Source organism: Agelaius phoeniceus, chromosome 14, assembly GCF_051311805.1.
Source record: "Agelaius phoeniceus isolate bAgePho1 chromosome 14, bAgePho1.hap1, whole genome shotgun sequence".
Classification (NCBI taxonomy): Eukaryota; Metazoa; Chordata; class Aves; order Passeriformes; family Icteridae; genus Agelaius; species Agelaius phoeniceus.
Window position 1 is genome coordinate 6,510,405 of NC_135278.1, and position 14,530 is coordinate 6,524,934.

The 14,530-nt window shown below is 38.0% G+C and overlaps 1 long non-coding RNA gene across 1 annotated transcript in view; it reads left to right on the forward strand.

The window, feature by feature from the left end:
- The window catches only part of LOC143695230 (uncharacterized), a 234,744-nt gene that overhangs the window by 68,444 nt on the left and 151,770 nt on the right, over positions 1 to 14,530 (forward strand). Inside the window, exon 3 of the long non-coding RNA XR_013184310.1 lies at positions 2,200 to 2,245. This is a non-coding gene — a long non-coding RNA (uncharacterized LOC143695230). The remainder of the gene's footprint in view (positions 1 to 2,199; positions 2,246 to 14,530) is intronic.

Genomic DNA, 14,530 nt, shown 5'->3' on the forward strand with positions numbered 1-14,530 from the left:
TGCCCATGTCTGCAGGAATAACAGGAAAAGCAGATCAGGCTTGCCCAGATACCATTTTAATTCTGTACTTATGGAAATGGTTGAGCTGGTAATTAGAGCTGACCCAGTTCACCTGGGAATGCTGTGAACAAAAAAGCTGCTCATGTACATTATTGTGCTCAATTAGCCAAGCAAAGCCCTGTTGAGAATCAGGCTATTGTTTAAATATTTTTAGAGCCAAAATGTACAGAAAGGGAGAGTTGACAGCTGAAGAACAGCAGGGGGATTGTAGCCCTCAGTTTTTATTTGTGTGGCAAAACACACTCAGAACTCTGCTAGGAGAGTAGCTAAGGAATTTACATTGCAGTTGGTTAAGGATGTAAGGGGAGCCCAAAGATCTTTCCCAATTATCAGTAGAATTCTAACATCTGTTTCTCTTCTGCCTCCCCTGCTCTAAGTTGTAAAGCAATACCTTGTAGAACTTACCCTTGCATTTTTATTTACACACTGTAGATGCAAACTGTTAACACCTCTAACTCAGAGTGGTATTGGGTTTGGTTGTCTTCAGTCTGCAGTTATTTTCCTAGGAGGATGCTTGTTCCAGGTAACAATATTCTCATTTTGTGGGAGGACACAAGCCAAGATTGGATCAGGACTGCTGTATACCCAACTAAGATCCCTCTTCCTGGCAGTGCCATATTTTGTTGAATGTAAAGCTTGAAAACTGAGGCCTTTATTGATGTAAGAGTGATTCTGTCCATGTTCCAAGGAAAAAGCACCAGTAAAGAAAGGCACAGGTGCCTTCCAGAGCTCAAAATCATGGAATTGTAGAGGAGTTTGTGTTGGAAGGGACCTTAAAGCTCCTTTGGTTCCAACCCCTGTGCAATGGGCAGGGCACCTCCCACTGGACCAGGTTGCTCAAGGATGCTACAAATCAGCCAATTAGACCAGACTTGTGTATTTAAATGAGATATTTGAATCAATTACTGCAATCAACAGCATAGGGCAGGCAGCTTTTGCAAGCAGTAAAAGAATTCAAATCTGAAAGCTGGACACAGCAAATGACAGCATGTTTTCTGTCTTGATATCAAGAGATTAACAATCTGTGGCTGCAGAATAGGCTGTGGGGTAAAGTGGATAATGCTGGCAGATTTAAGAGCTCACAGTGAGCAGAGATGTGATTCACAGCTGGTCAGGACTGAGGGGAGTCAGGGAGTAGATCTTATGGCCAGCTGTGGGTCCCTGAGGGCACACATGAAACAGTGTGAGTCATGTAAAAATTATGGACTGGCAGTGGAAAGAGATTGTCTGATCCCATAAAATTTGTTCCTAAGTCTGAGTGCAATCTTTCTCCTCTTTGTTCTCATTTAATGATGAAGTCTATGTTTTGGAATGTTACTTTTCCTGTTTCTGATGTCTTGTCATTCAGACAAGTTCTATGATTAGAAAACTGAAGGTGTGTGTGGCAGTATAAAACGTGGCTGATGCCATGTAGACGATCAGCTGGAGTTTGCTGAAGCAGAATTCAAGGATTCAGCACCTCAGAGGAGGGGAGATGACCTCCTCTGAGTACTCAGAGTGATGGGAAGGGTGATTGTCAGCAGAATGATCAGACAGCTGATGGAAACAGCAAAATAGAAAACAAGCCCTCCTGCCCTGTTGGGTTTGTTGGGATTTTAAATTAACTTTTTAAAATTTTTGCCTCTGGCCTACATTTGTGCGTTTTTGCTGTGTTTTTACAGAGCTAAAATATATCTGATAGTACTCAGAAGTATTAATTTGTACTTTGTACACTTTTTGCTGCATGCTTAAATGTGCACATGATGTAATTTACAAATTCTAACCAAGAATGTAAATCCCAGGGAAGTGCTCAAGTCAGATGTCATCTGAATGTTTAGTGTGATTTCAACTTATGGCATTGAATTAATACAGTTGGGGAGAACAATTTTTGTTCTCATAAAGAGTAAAAAATTTGTAAACAGTCATGGAAACAAAGAGAAGACTTCTCAGTTTTTTGTGTATGCACTTTTGTGTGTATAGATGTCATTTACATTCAATTGCTCTGTGGAGATACTGCCTCAGAATTAAAAGGTTAAGGTCAGGTCTGCCAATACTTCTCAGATAGCACCACTAATGGATTGTTATAATGGAAATTTAGTGGATAAGAGTACAATGGTTGTTTTTCCTTCTGAATTTATTCCCTCTCTTTTATTTCTGCAGCATCAAGAGAGCACTTGTAGCACCAATCCAGGGGAGAAGAGGTCTGGTAAGGTGATGGTTGTTTCTTCTTTCAGTGTTTTGCAGACATGTGTGCCATTATTGTGTACGCTTATATAACAACACTAAGTTTATAAATGGTGTTAGAAATTGATTTCTGAATTCATGACAGTAAAAACCCATTTAAGACAATCTGAGTAGTGTAAATGAGAATGTAATGTTACACAGCTGAGTGTTGGTTCATTCTGCTTTTTAATGCCGTGCTGAATCTAGTTCTGAAAACATCCAGAATCCCTTAATAAAGGGTGTTCTTTCTACTTCATCTGGTAATGTGGTTTACATACTGGAAAAGTAACCAATTTGCCACTAAACTATTCTTCCAGTGTTCAGTCTAGAATAGAAATGATTGCTGCAATAAACAGAGCCAAAGTGGTTGTTAAGTTCTCCCTTTCCAGGCCTGGTTGAAATATTGTTTCCACTTCTGAAACAAAGGCATGTTCTTGTTCTACAGTAGTGTTGGATTCATTTCATGAATAGATAGATTTCTACATGATTTACAATTGTCATAAGGCTCATCAATGCTACAAACATTTTAGTCTCAATAGAGGAGGAAAATATATTTTAAGAAAGGTAATAAAAGAATGCCTATATTTCTTGCCAAACTATTTGGAAAAGGTGAAAACTGTTTCTAAGTTGTCATGCAGAGGGCAGCTTCAAAAAATAAAATGCATTTTTATATTTTGGAGATATGCTTAAAGAGAGTCATAAACTATGTTTTGTTTGTTTTATTTAAATTTGATCTTTTATAACTGAGTTGAGAGGTCCTGTTTTGCAACAGCTTTCAGATATTTCTGTGTAAAAGAATGGATTTGTGTTTATGTAACTTATGAGGTATTTTTACAAATTGAGATTGAATACCATCTTGTTATTTAAATGGTTGCATCATCAGAACTCTTTTTGGAAGAGCCCTAATTTGGCTGATTTGGTGCCCCTTAAGCCCAATATGGGAGTTAATTTTTAGCTGTGAGACAAAAATAATGAAATTCTAACATTTTTTTTAATATGTGTCAAAGCCAAATCTGGACATATCTTATCATGGAGAGGCTGAAGACCTCTTGCACAGGAACTTAAGCAAGCACAATAAAATAAATCCTTGGGGTAAAGCCCTGGGTCTTGCACTGAGTCAAGGGCTTTCAATTCTCTTGGAAACCCCAGCTGTGTCCTGGACCAGCCCTGCACCACTGACTGCAGCAGGAGACTTCTGGTGCTGCAGAGAGGTTCTGTGCCTGATGATTCATTTTTAAGCTTTAAACAAATCAATGAAATGTAAAATTCTTAAGACCTGTTCGGTCCCATGGAGAGAAAGGAAATGATGTTTCTGCCCTGACTGCATGACTATATTATCTTCTGATAATTGGCTTTTGGGCTCAGTAATAAAATAAAATTTTTTTCTGCTCTCTGCACAATCTGACTCTTTATAAGGAAGTGACAGCAGTGCAGAACATAAAGTGCAGTGAAAAAAAGAGCTGTGGAAGGCAGTGCATTAACTATGGCGTGGTAGCACAAGTAGCTGGGAAGAAGGAACACGAGAAAATGTCAAAGCAAGGAGCTGCTTGCTGGGTCCTGGTGCTTGGCACATCCCTCCTGTGGGGAGCTGGGTACAGCTCCAGGTTTGAGGGTTTCTGTTTGGTGCTGTCTTCATATCCCTGCACACTCTGAGATTTCTGCAAGTTCTTCAGGGCTCAGTTAATGGGAAAGAAAGTGTTTTCTTATTTCTGTTGAGTCCATAATGGTATTTCAACAGCCAGGCAAGAAGTGCTCATTCAGTGAAAAGTTGCATTTTGCACATTAACCCCTCTTTAAGAGATACAGCCAGAGAAAGATACCTTCTATTGCATTTTAGTAACATATAAAGCACTCTGCCATGGGGTTCTTTGCCCATTCTTTTATACCAATGAAGACATTTAAGATTTTCTCAACTTACATTTGACTCTGAGGGAAAACTGAAGGAAAAAAGAAGTAGTATTTAGTTCTTTATATATTGGTGTTCAAAAATAAAATACATCCAACTCTGAAAATCCAATCATCTGCAGTAACTTTTTTTTTTGCTTTTTCTCTTTGGAAATGGGTGTGTTACTACAAATTTTTCCTACCTTAGCTGCTTATGGCTCTCCCTGAAAAAATAGTGTTCTGTTATGCATTTACTATGCTTTTGTGATGGGTTTTTTTTAGATATATTAAATGCCTCTACATCACACAGATGTCATAAATATTGTGCTTTTTAATCTGTTGTACCAGGAAATAACAGCTTATTTATCAGTTGAAGAATCAGCTGTGCTCTGTACTAATACAGGACTTTCCTTAGGTTCAGAAGGTAACTAAGAACATTTCTGACAAGTTGACAAGAATTTAATAATTTTTCCTCTCCCTCATCCCATGTCCATGGCAGTGCACATGGAGAATCCAGTGCACTATGGTGAGTCTTTCAATAAAACATTATAAACAAAGGTATATCTACAGAAACACAGAATATATACATATTTTAATATATAATATAATATACTATATTTTATAAATAATGCAATATAATATATTTCTGTATATATACAGAAAAAAATGTCAAGTAGTGCAGTCACCACCTAATGTATATTTTATTTCACTCTTGAGTTATTGGTGAAAATGCTTTAGGAATCTTACTGAAACATTCAACTTTTATTGCTAGTGTCCCTCCACCCTGGTGTGTTATCTGTCAGGGATTTTGGATTTTTTGTCATGCTTCAGTGCTCTCCTTAGCAAGAAAATTTATATTAGTACAAATGAGTGAAACCCAGGTATTTAGGTGCTTTGAGAATATTCTTTAAATATATTGTAGTATTTAATTGTCTAGCCCTGAGAGTTTAAAGGAGTATTTCCAAAGTATGCAGACACATTTTGTTCTTTTAATTTTTCTAGTAAGAACATTATTTGACAAAAATACTCTGGAAACAATGTAGAATGCATCTGGTGTGTTGCTTTTATGCCATATGGCTTTTAGAAATGTGAAGAGAACCTGAAATCAAGGGGCTTATTTTTCATTTGTCATGTCATTCTTAAAATCCCCTGTTTGAGAGGTAAGTCAGTGCTGATTCTGCGATTGTCTCTGTCTTGTGTGATTTATAGCAAAAGGACATAATGAATCTGACATCACTGGCAACCCCTTCCATCTCTAATATAGGTTAAGCCCTAAATCATCATGGTTTGATTTTTAAAGCATAAATGATTTCAGAATATGTGTTTGTTCCTGCATCCTAGAGTTGCATAAGAATGGATTTACTTTGGTGCCATTTACTAAGACCAAAATATTTTGTTTATTATTTTCTCTAAAATTAAGTAATGGTGCTTAGAGTTGTTGCTGGAATGGGCAGGTGAGGAATGTTTTAACTTAAAAATGTCCTATATTGAAATGTTGTTATTTCACATAAAGGCTTTGTATCCTTTCTGTCCTTGTCTTACACATTGATAGGTGACCTTGTTTTCCTGAAAAAAACCCTGATCTCTTTAGAGAGAGTTAACCTAGAAGTATGTTATGTTCAAATCCATCAGGAAGACTCAGGTGAACACACACACAAAAGAGATGCATTTCCAGGACAAAAGTATTTGCTGCTTACCACTGAAGTGTATCAGAAATTAGAAAAAACAGAGCTGAAAAGCTGCCAGGCTTTGTCGTGGTTCTCTGATACTTCTCACTTTGTTTTCTGTGGTCAACAGAGTTCATGAGAATCTTGGCTTTCATTTTCAGTGGGATTGTTTCTGACCATTGTTTGTAGAAAGCCTTGAAAATCTGAAGCAAGGACACCTAAGAGCATCAGAAAAATAGAAGGCAGGGAAGAAACTTGACAGCTTTTCTTCAAACAAAGTTTCATGGCTTTTAAGGCAGTTACTATGATTTTTGCAGGGCACTGAAGTAGTTTTTATAAAATCTTTGTGCTTGGCAGTGCTAAAAATAAAATGTTGGGACATGTTTAAACACATTCTGGGAATTAATCACAAGGAGATTTGAAGCTGCAACAACCAGTGGGCAACTGCATTTGGGCTTTCTTGGTCTCCTGTGAGAACCTTATTAAAATCAATGGAAATTTGTATATCGTGCAAAAAACCAGCCATGATTTTAAGAGTAATTGGGTGTATATGCAGAATTCTGCTGTTTCTCAATAGCAGTGTGTCTGTGCCACAGATCCAGGCAATATCAGAGTTAATATTTTCCTATGTATGAAGTGTGACCTTGATCAACATGACCTGCACATTGAGATTTAAGTGCCCTGAAGTAATCAAGTTCCAGCAGCCCAACTTTGGCCTTAGCTTGGTTGTGTTGTTTTACAGTTTGTAGTCCTGGAAGGAGCTGCTGGGATCCTTGTGATGTGTTTGTTTTGGTAATTGTTACAGGGAGTTTTCTCTCCCTCATTGAGGCTATCATGATTTATCTCACTAGAAATTAGCAGACTCGTAGTAGCTGCAGTACAAATGAATGGAAACCCCAAAATGTTCTCTGTAACTGATTATAATTTAGCTTTGTGTGGAATTTCAGTAAATTCACATTGGAACTACCATTAATAAAACACTAATTCCCAGCTGTATGTGAGCCAAGTTATTGCAAGGTAAGACCACAGCACAAATAATACTGGAATAGCTGGAGAAGCCCTTTCAGCTGAGGGGTGGTTAACTATAAACACACAATTTTCTGCAGATTTGAAGCATTCCCAGGTGTTAAGAGTTATTTGGTGTCAAATAATACTTTTAAGCATGAGATTGTGGGGGGAAGAAAACAGAGAGGACAGGAATTGTGTGGTCTTGCAGTTTTACAGTAATGTGCTTGCAGCATCTCTGTAACTGGGATCAAGTCAATCTTAGCTGTATTTCTAAACAATTCTTCAGTAACAGAGGGAATAGCTTTCAAATTTTCAAGATCAGCACAAAATTATTAAGGGGTTGTTGTAATGCCTGACTAGTGAAAGCTTTATCCCAAGGCATAAAATAAAATCTTCTCCAGTGTTTCACATTGAAATGGCTTAGAAAAAGTATTTTTTAATGACTGAGGAAAGTTATTCATTGTGGATAAGAGCTGGAAAGCTGCACATTCTAATTCTAAAAGAAGTCAGACTTGTAGCAGGATAGAGATACTTGAGATTGATCCTAGCTATGTTTTTACCAAGTAGATGAAGGCTTTTACTAAATGGAAAGTCATCTGCTGGCAGGAGGTGTCAGAACAGAATGGAATAATGCTTGTATTGGTTCAATGCACTCCAGTAATTTGGGATAAATGAATTTAGAGAAAATAAGCTGAGTTCTCTTAGACAACTTCAGTGTCTCATAGGATCTGTATAAATTTGCAGGGTGGTTTTGGTTTTTTTTTTTTTGGTGGTACCTGCTGATAAAGAGGAGGTCCTTGATCTAAAACTTTTTAAATGCAGAAATTCCAGCTCTCTGTTTTGTCCCATAGATCATTTTGGATCCCTTGCTGATAATCAGCACTCTGATTTCTCCACAGATTATTTTACTATAATACAGGGAGATTACCAGCAGAAATGCATTTAATAGGATTTTGTTTCACAGACTGAATCTTCCAAAGGCCTGAGGGCTCTTTAGCATAAAACATTGAGTGCTCCTCACTGTATTAAACCCCATTAGAGCACTTACAGCACCTCTGTGCGGGCCTTAATGAGATCCCTTGTTTTCCTCCCCTCTCTTGGATCACCTAATCCATTTTATGGCTGTGTTTCATCCATTCCCTCAGAAGTTTGTGTAAGTGGCAGCTGGCACTGAGGGGTCACTCAGGGTGTCCCAGGGAGCCCTGGGGTGGTGAGGGGACACAGAGCAGTGCCCAAGGAAGCCAGGACTCTGACCCACCTGTGGTTCCCATAAGCTGCAATGCTGTTGGATTGTATATTTTTATGGAAAAACTAATGTTTAAAGTTGAGACCAATTGTGGATGTATTTTAATTTGGTTGTTAATTAATAGAGATATGTTTTAGAGCCATATATATATATATTACAGAAAGGTATGGTATGAGATAAGAATGTTCCTTTTACAAACCATATCCCTTGTATTACTGAACAAGAGGGGTGTTTTGTCACTCTAATGAAATATTTACTGCAGCTGGAGCTGCTAAATGCAGTAGCATTTTCATTCTGAATTGCAGCATTTGGTTCTGGTTTGTCAACTACTACAAAATGTGGAGGGGTGTATCTGGGCATACAAATAGTATGTGTAGAGTTTGATAAAATTTTTTTAAATTACACTAACAAAAAATTACAGTAACAAAAATATTTTAAATTAAAGTAACAAAAAAAAAATCAAAACCAGCCAACTAATTAATAGTCATCTTTGAGAAGATTCTCAAACTATGAGAACCCTTCAATAATAAGGAAAGGGTCAAATAAAACATTCCAAGAAACTTGATTTCTGTTACTGCTCTACTCTAAGCACAGAGCAGACTGTGGGTGTTGGAAATTCAAGCAGCCTGAGATCAACAAGAGATTTCTACCCCTGATGGTAACACCCGTGCCCATCCACACCTTGCACCAAAGCCATGCCTGCTGTTATCTGTGAAATCCCTGCTTTGCCAGGTAATTCTGGAATTGGCATGGTCTGACTCTGCTGAGCTGCTGAATGCTCTGCTGTGTGCAGAACACACCGAGATAAAGAATGTGGCTGGGTTTGCAGCAAGAGCTGATCTGGAGTTTTGGGGATGCCATCACTGTCTGGAGCTCGAAGGTTTTAGAGTTAAAATCAGCCAGTCTCAATCAGACTTTAATGGACTGGCCAAATCATGAAGAGGGAGGATGGGGTTTGTTGAAAACACAGCTTTTTAAGGGGAAAAGATGTTACTCTTTTCACATGTAAATTTTGCAGATATTCCCAGGGAGAAGATTTTGAGTCTATGTACTGTTGGCATTGGGAGATGAGGAAAGACTTGAGAAAGGAAGTTAGGAACAAAAATATAAACAAAAGAAAAATAGTGTTCAGAGGAACTGTGAATCCACTCCTGAGGAGGAATCAAAAGCAGGGACCCACCTGGCTCTGGAGAATGCAATAATGGTTTTATATTGTCTGATTAGATACAGTAAAGGAAAGGAGTGAAAGGGTGGAATTGAGGTCCTCCTGAATTGATGTGTTTCACTTGCTGACAATAAACATATTTATTAAATTTCCTGCCAGTGGAAAAGACTAAAGGAGCAGACCATCTAAATACATTTGTGTATTATTGTGTTTCTAGTTTTCTTCCTAGAAGCTGTTTTGGTTTTAGGACCCTCAGGAGGTCAAAACTCACTACTTACTTCTCCAACTTATAAGGCTGGCTTAAAACATAATGAGATTTTTAAAAAAGCAAAGAATTTTTACTGCTTTTTTATGTGCTTTCTTATTTCTGAGCCTTAGGTCTAACTATATGTTGAGAAACATTCATTAAATAAAAGCTATGAAAATATCTTGGGCTTATGATTTTAGGAATCAGAGAGGCAGCTGCATGGCTTGGAACATGACTTTATTTAGCATAATGATTTCCTAAAGTTGATAACTTGTATATACTTATGGAAGTCCCAATGAACATTTGAAAAGCTGTGTTTCTTAGTTTTGAGATATATATACACATATATATATAATATATATAAATATATATCTATATATATATTTATTTTTATATATTATATATAATACATAAAAATATATATTTTTATATATTAAAATATATATTTATATATATTTATATATTTTTTTGATTTATATATTTGTGTTCTGTTCATACAGAACATTTAACAGTTCCTCGAAATGGTACTGCTCTGAGAGGCCTGAATGGTCGTTCACAGCTAGCTAGAACCACCAGTTCTCCTAAAAAATAGGCCTTTTTACTTCAGGAAATGAGGCAATTTTGCAATCTGCTCTTTATCTGAAACCCTAGTTGTGAAGTGCTATGATGAGCTCTCACATTATCCTCTTCTTGAAAGAAGCCTGCGCTATTAATTTAGTGAATGATTCTATTTATAGTTCTGATTCCACTAAAATTAAGAAGCAAAGAGTTCCTTTCAAAATTTAATGAAGTCTTTTGAATATAATTAGATGTGTTCCCTCAGATAAGGAGTGGTTGACCAGTTGGTTCATTCCTTTAATCTTGTCCTGTTATTCTTATTTTAACTCCAATGTGTGACATATCTTTGCTGAGAGGCTGGATGACCATTCTAAAGAGTGCCACCTCCTCCTTCTCATGGGGGAAAAGATCAAGCAGGAATGCAGCACCACCAATACCTTATTGCAGTAACTCTGACAAAATCTTCAGGCTCTACAACCTCAATTTAGGCACCAGTTACATCACAACTGTCTTGTGGGTCAGGGGAGCAGCAAAGAGCTCTGTGTCATTCCTGTGCTTTAATTCTGTTTGGAGAAATCTGGAATGTGGTTGGTGATGTGGTGTTGATGAGCTAAAACCTTGGGTGGAAGAGACCCAATGCTGTTGGAGTACTTTAGTAAATATTTATGAAGATTGAACACAAAGTTAGCAAATATATCACTGTATAAAAGTCACCTGATTTTGGATGTTGTGCCTTAGTGCCCTTTATGTGCTTGGGCTGTGCTGTCACTAACTGAGGAATGAGCAAGGGGGGCAGACAGCTGGAGAAATGTTTGAAGCCAAGGGTGCTTGTCACAGGTTAAATCCTGCCTCAAGGTGTGCAATATCAGCATAGGAACCATTTATTCTCTTGGCAATCTAATCTTCTATAAATGTTCTGCCTTTTCAGCCTGGGTGCTTTTGGGTTACTAAATATTTATCAATGCTAAAGTCTTTTTAAAAGTGTACTCTTATCTTTATTGTATGAAGATAACATTAACTAGCCTGGGGGAGAGGAACATGAGGGAGCTGATTGTGTTCTTTTATTTCTCCCAAGACACAAGCAGAAATTGTTTAAAATGTATTCCCAGCTCTTGCTGTTGCAGCGAGAACTTTTGGCCTCTTAAAAATGATATTTGGATGTGTAATTAAATTTGGTATAGATACAATATTTTCCTGAAGTTTGCAAATTGTTCTTCCAGAACCTTGATGCAGATTACATGATATAGCTATTAAACATGCCTTATCTTTTGAATGGAAAGCAAAGATTAATGACTCAAACTAAAATGATGCATTAGATGTGTGTGATGAGATGCAGTCTTGCAGTGATGTAGGAACTGGAACTAGATAAGATGAAAATGTTAAAATGAGATTAATAGAGCAACATGCTGAAGTAGAAAAAAAAAACCAACCAAAAAACCCACAAAAACCAAAAAACTACCCATTCTATGCAAGGGGAAGAAAATAAATGCTTGAAATAAATGTTTGTCTTGTACATATTAAATACACTTATAATAATTCTTCAGAACTGTCTGTCTCTCAATTGTAGTCTTTGGAGTAAGCCTGCCTGCACTTTTAGCAAAACAAAAACTTCCTGGGAAGAGAAGAAACTCTTCAGAGCCTGTTCTGTATTTGTATATATAATCACTTCTAAAAGTTCCAGAGAAATTTTAGAAGTGAGTGTACATACAAATAAATTCTGTTGGTAAATTTTAACAGATCTTAGCTGGTTGCCAGGTGTTGTGTGTGGAAGGAATTTCTCGGCAGTCAGCTTGGTAATGACCTGCTGGGTTTTATTTTGCTCTCCTGTACAGAATATGTTTCAGTTCACTTTCTGGGATCACCTGAGCATTTTGATCTGCAGATTCCTGTCCTTGTGGTAACAGAAGAAGGATGATCCCAGTTTGGGGCTCTGCCCCGTGCTGTGACAGGAGCACTGGGAGCTGGCTCAGGGGACAGGACCCAGCTCCACTGGGCATGAGCAGAACCATGTCCTGGCCCAAAACATCACTTGGGAGGTGCTGGGAGAGGCTTTTTTGTACTGACTCCACCATCTGAGCAGCTGTTGGTGTTACAGAAGTTAATTCTTTAAGGATGTGTGATTTCTTCCTCTCCATGAGCAATGTATTGGTACAAATGTTTGTATAACCCACCAGTACAGACCAATACTTGGTCTTACACATGAAGTATTTGGTTATCTAGTTGTGTGCTCTGCTCAGGTGAAAAGGTGGTGTGGTTAGTTTGGTTTTAAGGAAAATTTACAGGAAAATAAGCAGTTCTTTTGTCTTTGTTTTCATGACCATTCTGACAGGCTTATTTTGAATGGAAAAGCTGGGTAAATTTCTAAATTGGTTGAAAATTACATAAATTAAATTGGTCTAATGAAGTAAATTCATACTGTAGATACAAATTAAGATACTTTAATCCCTAGGTAAATCAGGTCATAGACAGGACTTCTGTCTCCCAGGAAGAAGTTACCCTGATCTATTATCACCTCTGTGCTGCTGCTTGCTAAAGGAGCTGTTCACATGAATATTCTCTAAAACTCATTAAATGTGTAGGTTTAACTGTTGAAATTGGTGAGCTGATTTAGCTCATTAGTTTCATTGCCTGCATTAGGTGAATCTGAGAGCATTTTCACCAGCAGAATCTGCCAAGTTAGTTGAATGTCCTGTCCACTGGAAAATATTGTAGATAACTATTACAACTTCCACCAAATTACCTACATCTGGAAGAGGGTATCTATCTGCAAACTTTCTTTTAGTTTTCACTCCTGTTGGTAATTTTGATGTTTTATATTTTATAGTATATTTTTCTTTAAAATGGGAGTGTAATAAGCATTTCCTTGAGTTGTCTTGAACATGGTTACTTGTGGAGGGTCTAATTCATAAGTAATATATAATGGGATGTGATATAAGTGGTATGACTGAGGGAACACCAAAAAAAAAGCTGTAATGATAGTAAAGGTGGTAAGGTTTGAAATATTTTTAAGTTGTTGGCACAGAGGTAAGTGGGGTGGGATACTACCAGCAAGGTTTAATAAATATGGGCTTTTTTCACCTGAGGATTGAGACCCATTTTAGGGCTGTGGAGAGATCAGCAATTTGGTTCCATTTAGATGTGGGAGGGAGTAAATGCTTGCAGACAGTAATTACAGTCTGGTTTTGTTCCCCTGTGGAGGAGAAATGGAAGTGGTGATGCCAGGAGAGGAGGACAGCTGGAGGCAATGGAAGGGTGGCAGGAAGACAGATGAGGCAAAAGGGGCTGCATTTCAAAAATGTTTGAAAAACTGTCATAAGTGCTTAGACAAAGTTTAATGTTAGATTGCAGTAGAAGAAAAACCAGCACAGAATAGCTGAGTGATTGATGACTCACTCAAGAGTCAGTTAGGAAAAAAAATCATCTTTAAATAAACTGTATAGCACTTGAGATCCTCTGACACTGTACTGCTTCAGGTACGAGAAACACCGTGCAGGGTTCCAGTTTGGGATGAGACTGCTCTGAAAATTTGGCCACTGCTGGCAGTTCATTTCTGGTCAAACCCTACTGGCCCAAATCATCATGGTGTTCATGTATTCCTGTTCCAGACAGCTGGATGTGGCCAGAAGGGTCCCTTGGCCATCTGCACACTGCTCTGAATGCAGCTTTTGCCTGATGGTTTCTTCTCAAGAAGAATTTAATAAAACCTGCAAGGGATGAACTGGTGACTCAGCTCGGCACACACTGTGCCTGTCTCACTAACAATAGGGTTCCTGGCTCTGGGGCAGGTTTTGGGTTAATATCATTCACTACTCTTAATAAAGAGCCTACAGTGAGATGTCTCCTGGCAGAGTGATGATAGAACATGTGTAATACTCTGAAACATTCTTAAAAACACCTGCATACCAAGTGTGAGGGTGTAGGGGGATACAGTGTGGGTAAATGAAGGTGGTATGAAGAGTTGCAGCTGAACCAATTACTAAAGATTGGGAGCAGGCCTGATGTTAACAGCCACACCTGTAGGCAATAAGAAGAGTGTTATAAAAGAGTGGATTGGTTGGCTGAGGGGAACTGGAGTCAGTTGGCTGCTGTGAGGACAAGGAAGAGGCAGTGCCTGGAGGAGCTGCCTATGAGAAACATCAAGGAGGTACAAAACTCCAGCAATGTGGAACCCTTGCAAGGTAATGAATTAGAACTCTTGCACTGTAGTGACAACATGAGGGCACTGGACAAAGAATGAGACAAAAAACCTGTTAAAAAGGATTGCAAACAAAGCAGAGAGGATAGGTAAAATATTGAGGGTGTCTCCATTTTTTGGGTGAAGTTATGAAGCTTGAAGAGCTTGTTTATAAATACACAGAATGCTGAGAGTCCTGTTGAGAATCAAATCAAGCTTGAGATCCAGAGTCTTTATCCCAGACATTGTGGAACCATGCCATGATAATTTCCAGATTCCTTCAGAAAGCCACACCAAAGCTTTTTTCTACAGGATATAA